The sequence below is a fragment of the Dendrobium catenatum genome, unplaced genomic scaffold, assembly GCF_001605985.2.
Source record: "Dendrobium catenatum unplaced genomic scaffold, ASM160598v2 fragScaff_scaffold_1086, whole genome shotgun sequence".
NCBI classification, from domain to species: Eukaryota; Viridiplantae; Streptophyta; class Magnoliopsida; order Asparagales; family Orchidaceae; genus Dendrobium; species Dendrobium catenatum.
The window spans coordinates 481963-492728 of record NW_021319548.1 but is presented as its reverse complement, the minus strand read 5'-3'; positions in this window follow the sequence as shown (position 1 = coordinate 492728).

Below are 10766 nucleotides of genomic sequence, written 5' to 3'. Positions count from 1 at the left end.
ATTTAATCTTAGTCTTTAATATTTATTTAAGAGTTTTAAAATATAATATTTATATTAATTGATTAAGTTTAACATTTATTTAATATTAAATAATTTATTTAATTATTTAAATAAAATCTTTTGACCAGCTAATTTTAGAAAATCGAGACTGGTTCGCCGGTTCCCGGTTGAACCGGCAGTTCAAATCAGTTTTGACCGGTTTGGTGCACAACAGGTTTTCAAAGCTATTCCAGACTGGCCTTCAAACTAGTTCACGGTTGAACCGGTCGAACTGGCCAGTCTGGTCCGATTTTTAAAACATTGGTGCTAGTATGTAACCATTCGACATATATATTGAGAGGTCTCTACGTGACTATAAAGTTATATATACCTGACCATGACGTGCCCACTCAAGAGTTTACTTGCAAATGACCCACTGACCAATACATATGCATCACACATTGTACCTCACAAACAAATAGAAAGGTGAAAAACATAGGGTGAGCATAGACACTATTCATAAAGAGATGTAATTAGATAAGAATTAATCTAACACAACTAAAATCTACAACTTTAAAATTCAACTCGAACATGAGGAAAGAATACATAAAAGGAAACAGTATTTGTAAGCAAAATAAATAATTAAGCAAGTGTAAATAGCCATTAAGATAAAGACATGCATGATGTCGTTTTGAGCTAAATATGAATGTGATGGTCATATGTCGTTTGACTTGAACCTATGCATGCTTGTAATTAACACATAAAACTCATGAGATCATATAACACGCTACAAATCACATAGCATGGTTACAAAATACTCAAAAGATACTCACAAAGTACTCAAAAAATACTCACAAAGTGCTCACAAAGTGCTCACAAAATACTAACAAGATACGCACAAAATGCATAGTAAATACGTGTGGGTCTCCGAAAGGATTCTGCTCATGGAGTTCGAATGCAAAGAGTACGACCACACTATCTTGTTGGACAAAACGATCGTAGACCTTTACACTTGACACAAGCAGGCCAATGGGAGGGCAGATGAGATTATACATACGATTAACCGTGGAGGATAGCAGATTTCTCCTACACAGCTCGATGGGTAATAATATGTATAACCTAATCAAAGTCATGAGATTTTTCCCATTCGATACGTCAGCTCGAATGGGGTTTATTTGATTGTGGGGATCGATTTCCTACGGGCGCAAGCCCCCGTAGTTAATTACATCTTAGACCTTGGTCTAAGAAGACTCTCGATTAAGGATGTTATATTATCTTCTCGAATGGGTTTAGCACAAGGGATTTCTAGGCTTTCATAATCAAAGGGGAAGAGAGGCCCAATATTTGGTTCAATCAATCACACGTGGTTCAGTCATCATCCAGTTGGCTCGAAGAAGTGGAAACTGAAGAAAAAGAGGAGAAAGCAAGCGTGAGAGAAAGAAGGAGGTGGCGTCATATGTGTGACGCAGATGGATATGATTTATAGCTTTCAAAAGAAAGAAAAGCTTACCCACCAATAAGGTGTATAGTGGTTCACTCGTACCACTCACCTTTAAACCCTAAATCTATAAAATATGTAGTGTCATACGCACGACACTAACATCTACGACCTAACTAATGTAGTCCTGGACTTATTCCTTGACTGAAAAAAGAAGCCAGCTAAAACCCCCTAATCGTATTAAATCTATGTTATCCAGTCCATATGAAAGATGGGTGGGTAGTTAGACATTGAAATTTGGGATCGATAGCTAGAGAAATTCCTAAGTGATCCTACAGTTATGAATGGTACTATGCATCTAAAACTAATGCAATTAAATTTTAGATTTTAATTCGTTACTAATGCAAATTATGCTAGTCAAAGTCTCCAAATCATGAATGTATGAAATTTTAAAAAGGCTTATAAAAAAAGTTTTTTAGAATGACTAAACTTCCCCAGGTCCGGCACTTCATCCTCATAGGCCAGATTATCCGGACTCTACCCGCAGGCGGTGAAGTTTGTCTAAAAGGAGAGAGAATGCATGTATGCAACCCCGGACGATTCCGGCTATTCCCTAGAATCGTTATATTTCTATGTGAGTTAATCTTAAATTTTTATTATATTATGAGTAGAAGAATTTTTATTCCTAAAAGAGCCTAGCGAATCAGGCACAAGCACATGCAAGAAAGAAACCTATGAAAAGCATGCTGGTTCTACTGCGCAATCAAAGTAAACAAAACACAATAGAAACAACAAAATCCCATAAAAAAGAGTGTCCATGGCAAGTTCCATACAATATTACATCATAGGATACATAAAAGTAATGGTGGCCGGGCTCCACCGACAACGACCCGGGAACGACACAAATCTTAAAATAAGGCATTTTTATCTTTGATCTTTGTCTTCCCTTGATTCGTCTTTGGATCATCTTCAGTCCTTCGGGCTCCTTGTAGTACGTCTTCCAAAAGACTGTCCAAATGAAAAAGGAAACTCCCTGTAAGAGTTTTCTTTTCTCTTTGGACCCCCTCTAAATTTAAAATGCCTTATTTTAATTATTTTCACAATATTTACAATCAAATACATTACATCAGAAAGAAAAGAAAATCTAGACTCTCCTGCAGGGGTTATCCTAAGCAGTTATAATAAAAACTCATCCAAGCAGTTATATATATATTAAATAAAAAATTGCTCAAAATAAATCACACTTGGCCATGCTCTAATCATTGGGGGCTAAGCAGCTGAAGCAAGTACCTAAAGCAGTTATATATTTTTTTTATTATTAATTTTAGCCCCCTTTAGCACTGTGTGAGCACGGCCACCTGCAGGAAGACAATATCAGTATAAAAAGAGCATGCCTAACATATGAGTATTCTAACGCTCACAACAACATTGCAGAAAAAAAGCTAAAAAACGTCACAGAAAAAGCATCACAGAAAAGCTAAAACAAGTAGTAAAGCAACCAGCACACAGGTCACATGCAGAGCGCCACAACACAGAGACAGAAAAGAAAAGCAACGGCCTAACGTAAGACTAGTAGTCGTGTCCTAGCAAACCAGTCTAAGTGTGTGTAGGCCGTGTGGTTTTGGTAGGTCCTGTATAGGGAAGTTTAGTCAGAGTTACTTGCATTTTTTTGTTTGTTGAAAGGGCAAGTGAGATTTTGGTTAAAGTTCAAATCTTAGTATTTTAAAATTGATTTTAAAATTTTATTTTTAGTATTTGATTAATTATCACCTTTGTTTCACACCGAGGCCGTGAGGTTTATTTCACCTTCCTTGGGGCTAACCTAATAGTCTTGTAGGCCTGAGTTACACAGTGATAATTACCTTTGTTAGGTTATTTTAATTAGTTATAAATTAGAAAAGAAAGATATATTGGGTGTTTTATTAAAAGAAGATTTGTTGATTGATTTTAAAGATTATTCTAAGGTTCGATATTTAGAAGTATTTTAATCCTAATGAATTTTAACTTAAGATTTGATCTCCTAATTAAATATACTTCTTTTAAATTTTAAATTGGTTAGGAGTTAATTATTAGATTAGTTGAAATTGATTTAAGTTTATGTTTTAAATTTATAATTTAATAATTATAAATGTTAATTATAAGTTGATTAAGAATTAAGTGTTTTAATATATTTTAAGAGTTAAATTAAGGTTGATTAGTTGATTATTAGTGGATTAAGAAAAAGAAAATAAATCTAAAAAAGCGTGTCACTAAGTTTTTGTTTTAATATTTCTATCCTATAGGGAGCATGCACCCTAAGTCTATGTTTTCTAAGACCCGGTCCTTAATTTTTATCCTTAGATGTCACTAAAGTTGTTGGACTAAAAGCAGTGTTGTTTTCTAACCCTAAAGACTTCTATACGTATGTTAAAAAGGTTTTAGGGATCTAATAAAATAAAAGCAATCCTAATTATAAATGAAGTTTCTACAAGGCCCTAAGGGTGGGAGGCGTGTAATCATCTAGGCCCCTAAAAGTTTTCTAAGTTTTTAAGAAAGCTTACAGCACCGGGGGCTATGACCCGGTGGTTCCGCCCGTAGCGCCCCTACCGGAATGAATAGGGGCGACTGATGCTCAGATCCAGTTGTCCTTGCTCCCTCTCCAAGTGCTCCAGTGCTCTTTATCCATTGCTTTCCAAAAGGTGCCTCGCAAAACATAGAAGAAATATGTATTAGAGCACATTTTATAAGCAAATAATAATATGAATAAGTGAAAATGCAATAAGAAAAAGAACGTACCTTTATTACTTGTGCATCCGGTGGGCCACTTTTGTTTTGGGTTTTCCTCATTTCGCAAGTGTTTAGTATCAAAGCACAAAAGAAGCGACAAAGAAAACTAAAGGTAAAGCAAAAGAAAACTAGATGCAAAAGAAAGAAAATGAATAAAAATCAAATATAAAATGAATGTAGGCATTGTTGTTTTGGACACACTTCTTTGAAGTCAAGTGCACCCTAAAGCAACATTTCAATGCCCTTTGTTATTCCCACAATCCAAATAAGGCACTTGATACAAACCCGAAATGACTACACAAACTATTCCCTACCAAACTCAAAGCAACAAGGGAAACTCAAGTTCCAAAAAAAAAATTGACCTAAAACAAAATATATTTCTATCCACTACACTCTTCCAACCTCATATCTTAAAAGCAAACATTAACAAAAGAGACACAATTTAGACAAGATATATCATTTCATCCCAAAAAAGAGAGGTCTAAAGAACTTACAAATACAAATCTACTCTACAAAACTTATTAAATCCAAATCTAACTTATGAAATTTTCTTTGGTTTTGTTTGAATTAAAAGCTACATGAAATTCTACAAAAATCATCTTTTTTTTTTTTTTTTTTTTGACACAAAACTCTACAAAAATGACCTACAATCAAGTGCCTTTTTTAAATTTGGTGTGGGGTAGAAAACCACAAAGCTTTCCAACAAGAAAGTTGTATAAAACCTCTCGTTGTAAAGCCTTCATCATAAAACATTCACAAAAATCCATCGCAAAACCTCTCGACACAAATCGACTCACAAAACTTTCATAAAGCTTTTCAACCATAAAACCATTCATAAATGTTCCCAAAGACATTTTATAAGATGACTAAGAATGCCCATCATTAAGAGAAAAGACATATAAATACTCTTAAGCATGCCACAAATCATTCCAAAATAAGATTAAGAAACCTTTCAATATAAACCAAACCATCTCGTATTCGAACAATTCGTTTTCAACAATTGAAATTGTCATAAAACAAAATAGCATCTGAATCTACAAGCAAGCAAACCCAACTTTGAAACTCATGAAAGCTCTCTAACACGTCCCTAAATATTACTTTACAAAAGGCCTATGAATAGTCACCGATGCTTTTTTTTTTTAAATCACAATGCACAACAACCTTTGCTAACAAAAAGTGTAGGAAAGTTATTCAAATTTTCTCATGTAGGAATATAGCATGCAACAAGGTATGAGAAAACCTTCAATTGAGACTCACAGCAATTTGGGACTTAAAATAACTAAAAAAAACTGCATATAGTTTGCTTCCAAAATAGTTTGGAAACTGAAAACAGTGAAAATCTGCATGTATTTCATTCCCACAATAATTCGGAAGCTCAAAATAGTGAAAAAAACTGCAACTAGCATTGTTCCCAAATGGTTTGGAACCTCAAAACAGTGAAAAAATTGCAGGTGATTCTTTCCCAAATCAATTTGAAAACCTTACATCCTATGCCATAAAACATGTGAACAAGCTCTCCTACTACAAGTCTATGAATTTCATTAAATATAAGGTCTCGATGCAATCACCATAACTTTCTAAACAAGCTCAAAAGTGAATTAAATATAAGGTAGTTTGCACAAGATATTCTATAGTCCATATCAGAGAAGACACATATGCATCTATATTATAGGGAGAGAACTAAAAGAACTTCAATTTCTTTTTTTTTTGGATTTTGTAAAGGACTCAAGCACAAAATGACTCAACCAATGCTCATAAAGTACAAAAGAAAAATCATATCCATATACATGATTAAGCGAAGACATATATCCAAGCTCATGATTCTCTTGAAGACATATGAATGATGGAATGCAAATATATTTCCTTAGTGCCCTCATTTGATCAAAGTTCATATATGTGAATCTCTAATGAGCATTACTACAAATACCTTGTGTGTGTGCTTTGACAATGAGTTAATCATAGCTTCTCATGATTTGTCACCACTTACTCCTAAAATTTCTAAAGCATGTGATATAAAGCAAATGTAAACTTACATGCTAATTATCCATCTCAAACAAAGCGAATCAACAAATTAGATAGAGGTATAGAACAACCAAAAATATGATGAAATCAACTACCATCATCACAAATCATTGTAGAACTTTGGCATAGTTAATGAATGCATTCCACAGCTAATAGTTAATGAATACATTCACATATACACCTTAAAACTTGCATAAACTTTGCATTGAAATGAGCCTCTACCAATTAACACAACCACAAGACCTTAGTTTAAAGTGAGAAGCAAATGGAGCTAAGGATGAAGAAGAAGGTTGAGAAGAAATAAGAGGAAGGAGAAGACAAAAATGGGAAGAAACAACAAGAAAAAGAAGAAGAAGAAGGAGAAGAAGTAAGGGAAAAGACTTACCTTGCAAGGGAGAGAAGTTTAGACCGGTCCAGGCGTTGATTGGGGCTCAAGAACGGAGGGCGTCGGGCTGGGGTTTCGCGAACGAGGAGAGGCCGGCGTCGAGCTGGGGTTTCGCGAACGGGGAGACCGGCGTCGAGCTGGGGTTTCGCAAACAGGGAGAGGGAGAAGGCTCGTCGGAGGGAGATCGGGCGGCTACCGTCGAGCTCGGTCCTGACTGGGGTCGGACGAGAGCGGGAGGCTCCCCGGTTTCGGTCTGAACAGAGGAGAGACGGAGGGAGGGGGGCTCATGGCGCCTGCGAACAGAGAACACCGAGAGAGGGAGAGCGAGCTGAGCGAACAAACAGAGATAGAGGGAGAGATCGGGCGTGAGAGAGTGAGAAGGAGAGAGTCTGGACCGAATGCCCAGCCGAGAGCCTTTGTTCTCTGGTAAATGTACGTTGATGCCGAGAAGAGAATCCCGCCTTAGTCCATCCGTCGTCGCAGTAGTTCAAACACGCGAATGGAGTCTGCTCTCTGAAGCAGATCGCTGCTTTGCCTGTGGAGGATCACAGAAATCATGCTGAAACCTCGAACAAACCGTTGATTCGATTAGAGCCATCCGATCTATTTCCTGATTTAGAAGATGAATTCAAAAATTATTTAAAAGGGCAGATGGATTTTAGTAGCATTATGTTGAGCTGAATCAAGTCAAAATTTTGCCAAGATCAGATCAAACTCGAGTCCAAATTCGACTCGATTCGAGTCAATTCGGGTTCGAGCTGGCACAACGAATTCGATCGCATGAAATTAAGTCCAAATAAAAATCAATTTTAATCGAAATAACGTACGACGCGACAAGAATGGGATGATCGAGTCTAATTGAACATAGTCGGGTCTAATCCGGCTCGAGTCGGGTCATTTCGAGCTCAAATTAAACTCGACAATGCTCAATTAAATTGATCGAAGTTGCTCGAGCATATTCGAGCCAAAATCGAGGTCAACAATACGCCCAAAATACACATAAGATATGCACAAAATACGGACAAAATACTCAATACTCATAAAAATACACAATGCTCACAGAATATGCACAAAATACTCAATACTCACAGAATATGCACAAAATATGTAATACTCATAAAATATGCATAAAATAAGCACAGAATACACAATACTCACAGAATATGCAAAAAATAAGCACAAAATATGCACAAAATACGCACATAATATGCAATACTCAAAGAATATGCACATAATACACACATAATACGCAATACTCACATAATACCCCCAGAATTCCCACAGCATATGCAATACCCACATAATATGCACAAAATATGGAAAGAAGATTATAGTGAAGATTCAAAATGTGAAGAAGGTTCTTGAGATAAATCTTACGAGGCGGCGTAGGCAAGATGCCTTCACCGTAGTTAGCAATAGACACGGATCGACCATCACCCACCGTTACTGTATTGGATCCTTGGTAGGGGCTAGCGATGGATAACCTGTCAAGTGCATTTGTCATATGGGGCGTTTCCCCTGAGTCCAAGAACCACTCATTTCCAGATGGATTAGAGGTTGCAGCGAGAGCCCTGTTGGGACGACTTTGGGGAATGTATTGAAGATTTGTTCTGTGCCAGCAGTCGGAGGCCGAGTGGCCTTTCTTGGTGCAAATCTGGCATACGACCGCAGCAGAGGAGGATAGTTTGGATTGGTTTTGGACAGTAGATGGAGCACGGCCATGATTCTTGCGGCCACAACCTCTTGATGCGTAGAGCGCAAGATTAGGATCGAAAGCGGTAGTGCTGCGCGACGCATCCATAGCAATATTAATTTCTTTGCTAAGGAGTAAAGCATACAGGTTATCAAGGCTTATAGGATTAATCATGGTGCGAATGGAAGTTTTGAAAGATTGGTAAGATGAGGGTAAGCCATTCAAGATGTAGAGAATTATATCTTTGGTGTCAACCACTGATCCAGCGGCAGCAATTTGGTCTACGATAGTTTTGATTTCGGTCAGATATTGAGTCATCATGGAGTTGCGCGTGGAGACATTGTGGAGCTCGTTCTTGAGTTGAATTACACAGGATCGATTTGTGGATTGAAATCGGATTTCAAGGGCATTCCAAATGGCTTTAGTGGAATCAAGATGGAGGATGTAAGGAAGAACGGGAGGAGAGATAGTCGAGCAGATGGCTGCAGCTAAATGTTGATCAGTGAGCAGCCATTGATGATATTCGCTGTTAGAAATAGTGAAACCATCTCTTTGCGTAGGAAGGCTAGGCGGAGGATTTGAGTTTGATTCAAGAAACTTTTCAAAGCTATTGGCACGAAAGAGTTTGATGATTTGAGATTTCCAAATGGAGTAATTATCGGTAGAGAGATGTGTGGGGCCTGTGGGTACCATATTTTTTAGATTAGAAACGAGAAATTTGAGTGAGGAAGAGATAAGAGGTTCTTCGGGAGCTGCATTGTCGGATCTGGCTTCATCTTGCAATGCTTCTGACGTCGTCATGGTTGGAGAGAAGGATAGGGATCAATCCCGCTCTGATACCACGAAGAATCACAGCACTCAAGCAAATCTTGAACAGGCTTTTCTGTTCTTGATGGAAGAAGACGAAGAGGTAAAACAGAACTAAAACAGTAACTTTCTTATTATCAGAAACAATGAGTACAGGCATTTAAATAGAGTTTAAGCCAGTTGAGTACACGTGTAAAGATACAATAGGATAACAAGAACCTGCCCTAAGGGCTACACGTGTAAATGAATAAATGTAATATTTATTTATGCTCTAATAAATTTGTCTGACGAAATTAGGCCCAAATCGTCATAAATTTGAGGCAAATTAAGCTCGGCAAAGCCTAATAAACTCGATTGAACACGCCCGACGGAAAAAAAATGATAAAAACAAGGTCAAAAGGAGCTTTTACATGATGCAATACAGCAATATTTCCTTTTCTTTACTCTCTAGCTAAGTTCTGCTTTCAAGTTTCTCCACTATGTTTAACCCTTAGTGCTAGCAACCAATTCAGAAACCAAGGCTTGGGAAGTCAGCTTTTCTGAAAAATTGTAAAAGAAGCTTTCGAAATTTAAAGGAAACTATTTCATCTTAAAACTCCTTCGAAAATCTTCATTGATTAACAATGTATGCTCGTCCAAACCAATAGAACTGGATTTCGAAGTGGGAAGACGATGCTAGCTCTAGGAGAATTAAAAAGACTTTAATTGTAAGAACTAATGCAGACAAAAAAATTGGAAAAAAAAGGTACCAATGAAACACTCGAAGATTTGCTATCAAAAGATTTGCTAAAAGAAACTTTTCTGAGAGTGAGGAGAAACTCTTGAAGTTTTCAGCTTACAGAATTTTGATTTGAGAGTTTAATCGACTGTGCAGTTGCAATTACAGTGGAAATGGAAAGTGAAGTTCTTAAATGGAAGTAGCTTCAAGTTTTAACCGCACAGCCCCGCTCGCCCCGCTCGCCGCACAGCCCCGCTCGCTGGACTTCGCGTGACCCTAAACCCTAAACGGGTCGGGTCGGGTTGACCCGAACCCGAAGCGGGTCGGGTTTGGGTTTCGAAAACCGACCCGTTTATAAAACCGGGTCGGGTTGACCCGAACCCGAATAAAGCCGGGTCAGTTACGGGTCGGGTTCGACCCATAACCCGAAATTGACAGGTCTAGTTTTAGGCTTCGTTTGCGACTATTTTCTTATTTATTCTTAAAACAACTTTATAGAAAAAAAAAATTAATTTTTTACTAAAAAATTGCTTTAAGAAGCAATTAGAAAATCTTTTCAAATGAAGCCTAAGAGTTATTTTCCAAGAAATGAAAACTAATTATTTGGAATGAAGAAATGGATTTCAAAATAGGCTTTGTGAAGAAACAGCTAGAGGTTTTTTGGAATGTTGTGGAAATATCTTTTGGTTTTATATTCAAATACACTTAAATTGAACCCTTTTGTAAATCTATGTAGCTATTGAAAATAGCTTGCAGGACTTAACAAACATAATTGACTAGGGTTATAATCAGCAAGGGAGGAGGCTATCTAGTTTGATGTCGGATGTCGGACTGCGGCTCGATTGATAAAGAGTAGTTGGCTGCAGATGTTATTTGAGGTGCGAGCTAGTACACGGGAGAAAGAGGCCAGCCTGAGAGACGGTGTGAGTCTAGAGATAGACACGGGATAAGTTCGGGA